Source organism: Thermobia domestica, chromosome 6, assembly GCF_964235325.1.
Source record: "Thermobia domestica chromosome 6, izTheDome1.hap1.1, whole genome shotgun sequence".
NCBI classification, from domain to species: domain Eukaryota; kingdom Metazoa; phylum Arthropoda; class Insecta; order Zygentoma; family Lepismatidae; genus Thermobia; species Thermobia domestica.
In genome coordinates, this window is record NC_137459.1 from 117012412 (window position 1) to 117027196 (window position 14785).

The window sequence follows — 14785 nt, forward strand, 5'->3', positions numbered from 1 at the left end:
GCCGTGCAAGTTCAATAGTATAATAATAATAATAATAATAATAATAATAATAATAATAATAATAATAATAATAATAATAATAAAACATTTTCAGCGGTCGTGCGCGGAAAGTGAGAATTAAATCAATCACATGTCAAGTCAATATAAGGAGAAAAGCCTAAACTGAATAAGACATTGAAGCGGGTCACAAGCTGGGAATAAGAATAGTGCATGGTGTTAATAAAGGACGACACCGACAGAGAAATCCAGAAACAATAGGTAAACGAAGAAAAAAAGAGTAGAAATTGTTGAAGTGGAAACAAAATACAAATACGAATAGGGATGAGCAGGAGTCGAGCCAAAATTCGACTCGACTCGAGTTCAATCCGAGTCGAGTCAAAGGTATTTTTCTTGTAGTACTTAAAATTATACTGTAGTTCTTAAAATTAAGGCTGAGACCTGCACGGTCGAATTCTTGAGCCCAAGCAGAAGACCAACTCGGGTAGTGATATCAACCGGCTCGGCTCGTATCAACTGAGCGAAGTTGTTGTATTACTATACATCTGCTTCCGCCCCTGTCAAATCTGGTCGATCTCGTTGACGCGACATATTTGCTTTTTTATACCCCTTTCTTCGTTTACTGAACAAAACAGTAACTATTCTGAAATATACTACTGCGCATGCCTCGTAGATAAATATTTCTGATGCCAATAGTCCAAGGAATGTTCTTTTTCTTATTCCCAGCATGACCCTTTTATTACATTATATGAAGAGTATGTAGGTCTAAATACCTCATGTATTACATATAATGTAGGTTTTACTCTTGCAGCAGAGAAGAAACATGTGATCATAGTATACAACCCACAGAAGTGATAGCTGGCAAGACAGTGGTCGTAATCTCTAACGACACAGGGAGAGAGTGGTGCCCTTCCCGCTGGTCTAGTCGCTAGCACGTGCGCCTTTGGTGGATGGACTTCCGGGTTCGATTCCCGGCGGGAGAGCATCTATGATTTTTAACTGTTCTCGATGTTTCTGTGTTCGTGTCTCTGTCGTTATAAGTTATTAGAAAAAGCAAGTTAAACGAGTGAAGCAAGTAAAATTAGCAATAAGTAAGTTACTGAAGCACGTTCAGTGAGTCAGTTAAAAAAAAAAAAGTGGACAAAGCACTGGCTTTTCGCGCCGTCCATGCGAATTAATCTCGGCTTGATTTTTTATCCATTTGAGAGAAAATATTGCTTCTTTACGTTACAGGTAGTCCACTCTTTTCGTATTTTTCGCTGTCATTCACAGTTGAAGTAACTGACTATTATTCTTTCTGCGAATGATGGATCTTCTCTTTGGCTTCATGTCAAACACGCACACGTAATGAAAAGACGCTGTCGATAATAATAATAATAATAATATGAAATATTAGTAGCTAACTCGTGTGTGTATTTCGACAACATAATTTTATATTATTATGTGGAAATAAGTAAGGCTGGCTAGCGCCCGCCTCCCTATTTTTTTCGATGCGCTTTATGGGTCCATGGTGTCCAACGTTGGTCCCATCCCAGTATCACCTCTCGATATAAGTTATTGACACTTTGCCTAAAGAGGGCTCTGCCGTGGCCCCATGACTACCCATGACAATGACTCTTCGTTCCTTTTGCATTGAAATCGCTTACTTTTCTGAGTACTATGAGTGCATACTGTCCAACGTTGCTCCCATCGCTCTACAGTTTCTCGTTCTCTCGATATAAATTGCTAATATTTTGTTTGTAAGGGAGATATGGCGTTACAATCATTACGTTTGAAGAAGAACTGAGGAAGATATGGCCTTGCCACAAACAACACCTATTATTATTATTATTATTATTATTATTATTATTATTATTATTATTATTATTATTATTATTATTATTATTATTATTATTGTTGTTGTTGTTTTACTTACCACTAATGTTGCCTACCTTTATTTGCAATGCAATGTGTTACTAAAAAGCAAATCAAATAACAATCCTCGCCATTCAGGCTCCCGAACTCGAAATACATGAGTTCTCTGTGTTAGAGGAATGCACATTTATTATATTATTCTTTCAAATATCACGTTACACAAGTTACTTCACTTTCAATGTGTAATTTCATATCATAACTAACAATCATCTTGTTCCGATAGGAAAATAACCCCCTCCTGCAAAAAAAAAAAAAAAAAAAAACCTGACTATAGCGAAAGGGCGTGAACCTTCTTTAGGCGATTAATCGGGTCCAATATTTCAATAAGTTTCTGCACACAAATATTTCAGTAAAAGAGGAAAATTTATTAAAACTTTCTGAATACCTATTTATGGGCGAAATTTGGTTCCCTTGGAACTTTTTAAGAGTTTGAAGGGCCACCATTTTGAACATTTTCATCTGATTATTCTGGTTAACGAACTCATCAAGATATTTCAACAATTAATGTTTCTGCCAAGTTTCGTCTCAATCCGCTGAAAATTAGGGTGGTTATGGCATTCACAAATAGCGTTATATATATACGAATAGATAGATAAGTAGACACACAGAGGGAGAGAGAAAAAGTGTTTTTCTCCCTTCTCGCACCTGTGGTGCGTCAGAGCTAAACCGGGCCCCTTTGCAAAACGTATTGACGAGCCTAACCTAAACACAAACCTCTTACTTGCTAACGTAGAAACGTGGTCGGGAGGTGTAAGGCATGTAGAAATTGTATTTTTAATAACCATGAGTATGGTCGACTTCCATGTTTTTCCTTTTACTTTTTGCAGCTACATCGGAACGTTCAATTTTTATTCTTCACTAATTGCAAATGGCGTTTACCTTCAAAATATGAGGAATTTTGGTGGCATTTGTTCGGATATTCTTCTCTTTGGAAATGAAGAAAAGAATAAAAGCAATACGCAAAGACAAAAAGTATTATCAGTACTAAACATTACCAATAATAATTGCTACGAAAAACTAAATACGACCTCTTTTACCATCTCTCATGATTTGTATGTATTATTAACAAAAATTTTTAAAAATGTCCTTGCCGAGGATTCGAACTTGCGTCCTTTGCATTTGTAAGCCAGCACCTTAACTACTACACTAAGATCATGGCATGGTGACCGTTTAGTTGTCGGCGTATTTGTTGTATTTATGTTTTATGTTCCCACTTCGACAATTTTTACTCTTTTTTTGTTAGTTTAACAGCTGTTTCTGGCTTTCTCTTTCGGTGTCGTCCTTTATTTACACAATGCACTATTCGTATTCACAGCTTGTGCCCCTCTGCAATGTCTTATTCAGATTAAGCTTTTCTTTTTGCCCCTCAGTAAACATTTGATTGATTTAATTCTCATACTCTCCACGGATGGAGCGCAGGAATGCCAGACTCGAAAAATAGGTGTACATTTACTTTCCTGACAGATCATACCAATAGACGAATTGAAAGGAACGGCCACTAAACGGATGAAATTTAATTTAAGGGAAGAAAAAAGCTGCTATGTAAACTGGCGTCGTTATTTACTGGGTTATTGCTAAGTAACCAGCAAAAGGTCCCCACAATTTTCTCTTTTATGTGTACCCTCATTCAATATTTCTGAGTAACATGCCGGGTAGAAAAGAAATAAAGTAAATTGACTAGATTCATGCAATTGTGCGATGTGTTTGCTCAACCCAAGAAAACAGGACAGGACAGGAGACTGAACCCTCATTTATTATTGCTGTTGAAACAGCATGAGGAAATCGAATTTTTTCTATCCTTTATTCTTTTCTTTAAAATGAACATGGTGCGGGAGGCTGAAAGGTATCCGTAACTGGTCACAGATAGGAGAAGTGGGGGGAGGGAATGAACTACCACATTGAACGGATTTGGAGGTTTATAACAACACGACCGAGCATAGCCGTTTTATTATTCGCCTAGTACTGCGTTTGGTTTTAGAGAAGTTTTATCGGGTGGCTGTATTAGAATTTGTTTGGAGTGCTAGTTTGGGTGTTTGATTCCAGCGGTTAGCAGTATTGACAACGAAGACTGTTTCAGCGCTTATGCAGAATTAAGGTAAGAAAACTTTAACTAATTTTATACATAGGAAATATACAATTAAATATTGCCGAGATTGATTAATTCATGAAATTGATATTTCGTTTTCAAACTTTGTTTTATTGAAAGAGATTTGTTTCATCATGTTGACTTCAGTTGAGTTTGAGTTTATAGTCCCGTTCAGCAGCGAGGCTTTTTTTTTTAACGAAACGGATAAACTTCGACGGAACCTTGATGACTGTGAACAATGGAAAGAGGGATTTGGATATTGCTTCCTAGGAATAAAAAAATTAAATGCCGAAGGCGCGTACCCTAAAAGCTTAGCAAGAAAGAAGCTCTATTATTATTATTATTATTATTATTATTATTATTATTATTATTATTATTATTATTATTATTATTATTATTATTAATATTATTATTATTATTATTATGAGTTGAAATTTTTCGCATACCTTGAGTTTGATTTCAAACTTTGTTTTCCGTCTTGGAGATTTTTGTATCTTATTATTATGCAGTACAGAATTAGAATCAAAGGTTGTAGGAAAATGTTATTTGTTGAAGTGATTTTCTTGGAGTTTAGCACTGGAGATGCGGATTTTTACTTTTACGTTGATTACTTTATTACGTTGGTGTTTAAGGTTTTCTAACTAGGAATTAATTTGAGATTATATATAAAGAAAATCCTTCGTTCAGCAAAGAGGGTGAAGTGCAAGAACATTAACTATGACTTATTTGGTTGTCCCTCCATCACCCTTTATCAACATTACGTTTTGTTTTCCTTATTTTGTAATATGACCATCAAATTGTGACGTCAGTTCTATTGAATTACATTTTACGATGTTTCCTTATGACCAGCTGTTACCAGACTTTTTATTGCCGAACCATATACCGATACTATTTTTATTATAGCTTTGTATAAAGTATTGACTTTATATGAAACGGAGCATTGCCAGTGTTACAGGAATTGCTGCGTGACAGAATAATTAAGTTTTAAGGGGTTTGAATTCTAAGATTTTGTGAGTAACCAAGGAGTTATTTTAATGGTAGCAGTAAAAAATAAAGAGTGTCCAGCTAGGGACAAGTCATGAGATGAAATTGCGGAACTTTGTACATAATTTGCATTAACATCTAGAATGTTAAGGAATGACTTTTAGCTGTGTTATGTATAATAAATGCCGTCGACGTTCTAGATTGAAGTTTACTAGTTTTAATTTTTCTTAGATGGTTCACGCCGCATAATGAAAGGAGTCTACGCTTATTTACCGTACTGTTATTTATTATATTAGCCTTGTAATTAAAAATACCTAATTGAATTCTATTTCTCAATTTAGATCTTTTCTTGATCATGACTCGCCGAAAAATGTACTCTTTCAATTTTACGGTTATTGAGTAAAATTACGTTTAAAGTCCAAGATAATGCATAGAGTTCATTCAGCACTGTAGCTATATGAGACACAGCTTAGCGTTGTGTGCCCATTGGTGGGTCTCCCGCAACTAAAGCGTGTACGTTAATTGCTTAGCAAGGAACAAGTTTTATTATTCCTTTTAACAGCTAGGCTATAGGAGACATGGACCTATATTTTATTATATTCGTGAACCACATGAAGTAACATGGGGACCCCCACCATGCTAAATCCGTATATGCTACCTCGAGGAAGATTAATACTTTATAGACGTTATCTCTTTTGGACGCATGTAAAATTAAATTTTATGGGGAGGAGCTTAAATGAAAGTAGAAATTGCGTAGAGCGAAATAGCAGTTTTTAATTTATTGGATGTCATAGAAAATTTAGTGTGAAACAAAGCGAATAGATTTATGACTGTTGAAATAGCGTAATACAGGTAGCATTGACACTTAAGGAAATTGGATAGAGTGCATGAACTAAGTTAATTAGTTTTCTTAAATGGGGAACCTCCAGTGTCTGAGACATAAGTTTCAAAGTTATGGCTATTTGAGACATGACCCTCCAACGGTGTGATTATATGAGGCATTTAATATATATGCACCCTTATGTTATTGAATTAGAAGCCCCGCTTTGTTTGGTTTGAGATCCTAAAGGGTGTTAGTAATTTTAAAAACGGACGGCACACATGGATTTTAAAGTTTTGGAGATTGGTAGAACAAATTTAAAGAAATATAGGAATCACCTAATTTCGTTTACTGCACCATGTTGTTTTAACATTCCCCCGGGAAAAACTCGCAGTCAGAATGATCTAAGAAATTATTCTGACTTTTGCAATTACAGTTGCTAAGTTAGGAGGGAGGCAGTGGTGGTTTTGTTCCTTTAAATAGATATAACCCCGAAAATCTATGGATATGCAGCAGACATTGTTATGATGCCATAGCTTACCTTCGAAGTAAGCACTCTACCACTGATCCCCGCAATTAAAGAAATATAGGAAATATTTTGGTATGAGGACAAATTGATCAATACTGAGGCTATATAAAAGGGGGAGTTGTACTGAATGGCTATTTAGACTAATCACATTGCATTTTAGTTTGTAGATTACATTTTTTATTAAGAAATAGTGATGATTACAGGGTCCGTAGACATGATTTTAGATATATATACTTACAACGAATTATAGTATATACATTTTAGATAGTAAGCTTTGTAATGTACTCTTGAATTTTGTTTGTTACCATACTATTTGCCTTTATTGAATTCAACTTGAAACTAGTATTCCCTGAAACTAAATTTGATTTGTACCCGATTGAGTTTCAATATTATTGGAAACGTAATTTTATTTCAGACTTATCAAATTAGCTATTAACTCTGTATTTGTGTAAAATAAGTTGAACGGTATACATGAATTGTCTTTTCGCAGCCTTGTTTACAGTAATATTTGAATATTAGCGTATATATATTACCCGATTTGTTTTTATATCTATTTCCGTTTGATAATACAAATGAGAAATCAATTAGGCGGACAAAAAATTTTAAATGAAATTTGTTAATTATCGATTAGAGTCTTTAGCTTCTTTAAAATATTTGACGCCAGCGAGAAAATGTTATAGCACTCGTCAATACTTTGTAAGGTAGATTAGTGGGATGACTTATTTTATGTTCAGGACAATACTCAGAAATACATATAGAATTGGAATCAAGATTTTAGATTTTTAGGCTTCCTTGGATAATTACTTATTTGAGGAGAGGAAAGCATGCTGAGACTTGTATATTTTGACATTTAAAATGCTTAGCGTACTGCAGGTTTAACTATATAGGGAAGAAATACATATAGTTTAGGGAACGATATAGAATATATTTAATAGAAAAGTGCCTAAAATGTTATGTAGACTAAATAAGCACTTATGTAAGGCAGGGTTGCATACAACTAGGGATAACAGATTGAGTCTTATACTACCGAATCTCAACTTATTCTTTGAAATTTACTATTATAATGAAATGACATATTTTAGTTTAGCGTCCCACAATTATGACTTTCGTAAAATACTCACCAATCTTCTTTCAAATGTACGCCAAAGAGGTGGGGTCCCACCGCAATTTATATAAGATTTAAACTGTTATGAAAATACTTGACCGGACATGGAACTCTCAACGCTTTAGCACCCCTAAGATTGGGACGGAGGGAATTTTGTATGCACTTGTTAAAGAATCAGTATCTTTCAGTTTACGGTGATTATGAGAAATGAATCTTTTATATTGTTTTGCTTTACAAAGAAAAGCTGTTGAAAAAAGTATATAGAAAGTGGAAGGAAACTCCGAGAAAGCCACGATTACGCTGTTTGTTTACCACAATTTATACAAAACACTTGTTTTTGTCATGAGAACGCTAAAGGATTTGTTGAACCAAGAATTCCTAGCACCGGCCCCACAATTTTACTATTGAGTATGTCATGCATTCGAGTTAAATGGACGCAATTTTAACTATAAGTAGGATACGCATTTAGTTAGAAGATTTCAATATAATCCGAGGCGGAAGAACTGCACGCTGTTAATATTCGTAAAAGTATGGGTGGGCCCTATTAATAGTCAATATCAATAATAGAAGCAGAAACACTTGTTTCAGTTCAATGTGAATACTATTGTTCAAGACACTGACACATGTAAAACTAAGAAAAAACTGTTTCATTTAGTTGTCCAACTTATATTTGCAGATTCTATTGAGAACAGCATTAGGGCCAAGTTATTGATATTGTCAGAAAATATAGCTGTTTATATTAGAGTGATACATTGTAAAGACTCATTTTCAAGCTTAGCAATAATAATTATTAAATTTAGGCATCCATTTTTTTCTTATAAATAGTCACTAATTTAGTTCAATGTAGAATGCTTATCCAATGGAACCCTACATTAGATAAATGCTTATCCAATGAGAGTCTATGTATATGGAAACTTATTGTATATGTAACAGAAAGTATCTAATTAAAAGTAAATCTGTATTAGCTGAGTCCGCTACATATGTATTTACCTTGTGTTCTTAAGTAACTAAGTTCTGAATTACAGATACTTTATATATGCAAAACACATGATCGTTGAAGCAGCATGAACTCCTATTATTGCTACTATTGCTACTCCTGCTACTACTACTACTATTAGTACTACCGCTACCGCTACTACTACTGCCGTCTACTAGTATTACCACTGCCACCATCACTACTGCTACTAGTACTCTATCAGTACTACCACTGCTACTACTACTACTACTACTACTACCACCTCTACTACTACTATTACAGACTACTAGTATTACTACTGCCACCGCCACTACTGCTACTAGTATTCTACCAGTACTACCGTTGCTACCACTACTACTACTACTACTACTACTACCGATATTAGCATTACCAGTGTCACCGCCACTACTGTTACTACTACTCTATCAGTACTACCTCTGCTACTACTACTACTAATAATAATACTACTGCTAGTACTACCACTACTACTACTACTACTAATACTACCGACTACTAGTATTACCACTGGCACCTCTACTACTACTACTACTACTACTACTACTACTATTACTACTACTGCTATTGGTTGCATGTGAACTATCGAGTATCTGCTTCTGCTTGTTGCTTTGCTGTTATTTCTTTTGTTCCGCTAGTAATCTAACCTTCTTTCTTCTACTACCATGTAAACTTTTGCATGTATGCCTCTCTTTCTCTCTCTCTCTCTCTATATATATATGTCTGCCTTTGCCTGTATGCCCTTTTTCTAACCAAAATTTCTTTTCTTTGTGTTTCTCCGTAACTATTTTTACTTATTTGCTCTATGCGGAATGCTATTACATTTCCATTTCGCCTTTCGTTCTATCTGCACCCATTTATTTATTTCTATTTCACTCCTTCGTTGATCGGCTTCTAAATTGCCCATTTTTTTCGTTGGTTTATCTCTATTGAATATTTCTGTTTTTTTCTCTTGCATGTCTGTCTCTTTCTATAGAATAATATGATGAAGTAGGTAAAAACTAAGTAGAGTTCCTTTAACAAGCCATCTCTTACAGAATACTATCTTCTCTTGCTTGAGTCTGACGAGACAAACACCGTGTGCGTGGGTTTTCTCGGGGTTCTCCCGTTTCCTCCCACTTTCTTCATTCCACCATTTCATTCATTACTCATCATCACAGTCTCCTTTAGCCTAACCGGCATAACCGTGGGACGTAAAACTCAAAGATTTCATTTTTGAGTCTGACGATTTTCTATGTAACATGTCCTAACCTAAGCTATTAAAATTTATTGTGTGTTACCGTAACTTTGATGGCCTTCCAATTAAATTTTACATAAATTACGTCCTGATCCGCTCTTTCTTCGGTGTCTTTCCAACTATGCTTTAGCTAACATATTCTTGCTTCTGTTTGATTAACCCACCCACCTTTACTTATTAGGTAATATATCTGTCCTTTATTTTCTCCATGGTATGAATCGCTAAATATTTTCTTTCTGTCTGTCGTACTACGTGATTTCCTCTTTTACTTTGCCGCCACTTCTATTCCTGCTGTTATTGTACTTCTTAATGTGAACTAAATTTAATTTATTGTACTTATGCTTTGCCTCAGTCGTCAACCGCCAATGACCTACAATATTTATTAAACGCCGATACGCTATTATGATCATGATCTGAATAATTTGTTTTGAATTAATTTAAACTTTTAAGATCTTGTCCGTAGGTAAGCTTTAAATGTTTCCTAAACTAAATGACTTAAGCTCATGTCCTGCTTTTACTTGCTAACTAATTAGTTCGCTACTTCTTAATTAATGCTAAACCAGTTTGGTGCTTTTAACTATTGTGTACTCAAGTTTATGTTACTATCCTGAACTAAGCTTAAGCTATTTGAAAAGTTTTTTCTGCCCCCCTTGTTTGTTATTATGTCTGTTGCCAATTCTATTATTAGATAGCTGTTAGAATTTCCAATCCTGCGCCTCTTTGTAGATCTCTTTTCATTTTAACACTGGTGTATGTGTTCCCTATTGTGCTGGCATTATATATTTCTTAAAATGGTTGCTTGCTATTCTATTCTGTTTACTATACTCCTTACATGGTTTTGTAACGTATTATGGCTACTGTTATTTCTTAAGATTTTTGCCTGCTACTCCACTCTAGTATCCTCTGTACGTGGATTCTTATCCTTTTGTCTGTATATCCTATGTCTTTTATGTTTCTGTATGTGCTTGTAACTTATTTGATATTAGTCTGTATATCCTATGCCTTCTATGTTTCTGTATGTGATATTGTTTCTTTCTATGCTCTTATAATCCGTTTCTTATGTTTCATCATCTGTCTTTATGTATGCCATTATTTCTTTCTATGCTCTTATAATCCGTTTCTTATGTTTTGTCATCTGTCTTTATGTATGCCAATGTTTCTTTCTATGCTCTTTTAATCCGTTTCTTATGTTTTGTCATCTGTCTTTATGTATGCCATTGTTTCTTTCTATGCTCTTATAACCCGTTTCTTATGTTTCGGCATCTGTCTTTATGTATACTATTGTTTCTTTCTATGCCCTTATAACCTGCTTCTTATGTTTTGTCATCTGTCTTTATGTATGCTAATGTTTCTATGAATAATTCAAGTTTCTTATGTATGTGTGACTGCTTCTAACTTCTCTCTTAGTATTGTTTTGTATGCTAACCATGTTTTCCTAAACTTCTATGAATGTTTCCTTTAGGTCTCTCAATCGTAGAGAGTGAACTTACAAAATTCCATTGCCATCTAATGTGCCTAGTCACATATACTTTATTCATCTTTGACTGGCTCCTCCCCTACTGTTTTAAACCTAGTGTCCCAACACTCCTATTTGAAAGTATTACAGATATATAATATTATGAAATAACTTCATTCTAACCTCTTCTTATATAGAACCAAATGTAACTATATTCTTATAGTCACTTCCGAAATATATCTTAAGATAACTGCATGTCATGAATTAACTAATATAATCTTATGCCTCTAACTTATATATACGCATTAAACATTATCTATATTTCAAGAATATACATATGACAACATATTGTATACTCTCATAAGTGACCACCAGAAGTATTAGAGGAACAAGATATTTTTCTGCTACCAAAGGTATGTTTCTTATCATCTGAGCTTCCTATGGAAGCGATTTATTTTCAAGTTCTCAATTTTTCAGTATTTTCGAAACAAGTTTCTCTTTATGAGATTTTATTCTTCGGAGTTTTCGTAGAAAACGAATCTGTTAATAATACGAGAGAATAAATAATTAGTGTTTTTTGGAACATCTTTAGTATGCTCACACGAAGCGTTCGAGTAATTTATTACGAGAGGTTAAATAAATAAGGAGTTGTCACAGAAAACGATCCAATCAATAAGAAGTTTTCACAGAAAACAATCCGTCAAAGTTAAGAAAGAACATTTAAAGACCAAGTAGAAATAATCAAATATATAAGAAAGAACATTTAAAGACCAAGTAGAGATAGTCAAACATATAAGAAAGGAACATTTAAAGACCAAGTAGAAATAAAAAGAAAGTTAGCTTAAGTTAGGTTGAATTAGTTTGATTAAACATTCTAATATTCACAGCATAGTTGTTCTACGGAGTGTGTGTGTTATTTGAAATAATACACAAGAGAAATAAGACGAGAAAATAAAAATAAGAATCAGTTCATAAAAACTATTAGGAAAATAAATTACAAGTGTTACTTAGTAATGTTTATTTGTTTCAGGGCAACTAATTGGAGATAACCTTCAATGCAAGCAGCTACTAAGTAGAAGTTGCAACGGAATTCAGAATTCCCAAGTATCAAAGTTCACAGAAGTAAAGTAAGTATCATTGACAACTTACATAATAGTTTGTACTTAAGAAATTTTTTCACATGCATTATTTTGTAACAGTTTGTAGCATGCAGATTACTTTATGAAAGAATTATTTTCCATCAGTTATTTCTTTGAGAGCATGCATTATTTTGTAAGTTTTTAGCATGCAGATTACTTTGAAAGAATTATTTTGCATCACTTATTTTTGAGAACCTACATTTGTTTAGCGCAACATAAACTGTAACATGTTTCCATTTACAACATGCAGTTTTTTGTCATGCAATTTATTTCGTGCTTGTATTTTTCTTGCATACCTCTTTCTTCCAATTTATTTTTTTGTTCACAATATACATGTAAGTTTTTTCAGCATGCAGTTTTTGTTAACACCGCTTAAAATTTATGTACATTCAACATAGTTAAATGCTTGCAAATTAATTTCTACAGTTTAGTAATACACATTTTCAAATTTTTTTATACTGAAATATAATTTCATGTAAAGTAATATTGTTTTTCTTCATTATTACAGCACTCAAGTGTTTCATCATCAACTGATATTTAACTGTGAAAGCGACAAGTGTCTATCCAGCAGTGGTAAGTGTTCATACACATTTTTTGTCAAACTTTAAGACTTGTTAATAAACAGAAATAAAAATATTTGTTACTTACATAGATGAATTAATAAAAAAACAAGATTTTAATCAAATGAAAAAACAAATATAAAGAGTATATAAGATTAATTACACAAAAATAACAAATTATGAAGAATTGAATTTTACAATTAACAGAATTTCATGAACGTGTGCAGAATTTTTTTCAAAACATTCTTTATTGTTTCAAAGTTACACTTTTAATTTCGCAAATTGTATTTTTAAAGTTTTTTGAAATTGCATTTTTAATTTTGAAAATTACATTTTTTATTTTGGGAATTACATTTTTTATTTTATCAACTGACATTTTTAGTTTACATTTCTGCTTTTCTAATTTTGAAATTACATTTTCATTTTATCAACTCGCATTTTTTAATTTTGAAAATTACATTTTCGTTTGACAAGTTGCATTTTATTTACAAATTGCATTTTTAATTTTCGTAACTTTTGTTTACAAATTGCATTTTTTATTTTGAAAATTACGTTTTTTATTTTATCAACTCACATTTTTAGTTTACATTTCTGCAATTTTTAATTTTTAAAATTACATTTTCAAATTATCAACTCGCATTTTTTAATTTTGAAAATTACATTTTCGTTTGACAAGTTGCATTTTGTTTTACAAATTGCATTTTTAATTTTCGTAAGTTGCATAATTGTTTTACAAATTGGATTTTATAATTTTGAAAATTGCATTTTCATTTTATCAAGTCGCATTTTTAATTTTGAAAATTACATTTTCAGTTTTTCAAGTTGTATTTTAATTTTGAAATTACATTTTTTCATTTTAAACTTGTATTTTTAATTTTGAAATTTGCATTTTCACTTTCGTAACTTACATTTTTAATTTTGAAAGTTACATCTTCGTTTTAAACTTGCATTTTTTAGTTTACATTTGTTCATTTTCATTTTTATACTTGCATTTTTTAATTTAAAAATTTGCCTCTTCGTTTTTTAAACTTGTATTTTTTAATTTTGTATAATGTAAATACATTCCTTGTGCGTATAACAATTTCAAAGTATCTCCAGAAGTAAATTAGAAATATGAAAACTTTACTAATACAAGATATTCTTAATTTTATCAGTTAGGATATAAATGGCTATCAAAGTAGAAGATAAAAATATCATTAACAGTTACTTAATGAAAACTAACATTACAAGTGAATATAATTTTTAGTAATAAATAAAACACGCGTTACAAAATACATTAAAACATAATTTAAAAATTGTATCATAAAAACTACATTATCACAAAAATATTTAATGTGTGTGTTACTTTGTTTGCTTATACATTTCATGCTACTTTTACAATTTTAATTGGTACGTTTCCTAAGGAAACTCTGAACAATCTATGATAGTGAATATATTAAAATTCTTGAAAAAAACTCTGACCAACTTCGTTGGGATCTAATAAATATTTCGTTTGCTACACAATCTCTGGTTATTTGTTTTTTGTGCTATTTATTTTATTGGATTATCTGGTTTTGTAACTTTGTCTTGACGGACTGATTTTAATTTTTATCGAATTGTTTGTTCAAGCTCTGCTTTTGTGTCATTTCGTTTTTTAAAAACTCAGCTTTTGAATTCTTTCGTGTTATTTATTTTAAATTGGATCATTTGCTTTGAAAATTCAGAACAGTCCTTGAGTGTTAACGCTTAAAAAATAGTTGTAAAAAGTTTTCGAAAATACTAAAAGTTGTGAGCTAATAAAAATTGCTTCGAGCCACTAAAGTCTATGAACATATTAAGAGCTCTTGTTAGAAATAATTGTGAACTGCTAAATAATTTGTTTAAAGTAACTGTGCTTTTTCCTAACCTTTCTTTTTTTCTTATTTGGTTTCAAGTTCGTTTATTCTCTGCTATTTTTCTATACTATTGCTATTCTATTAATTTCTTTG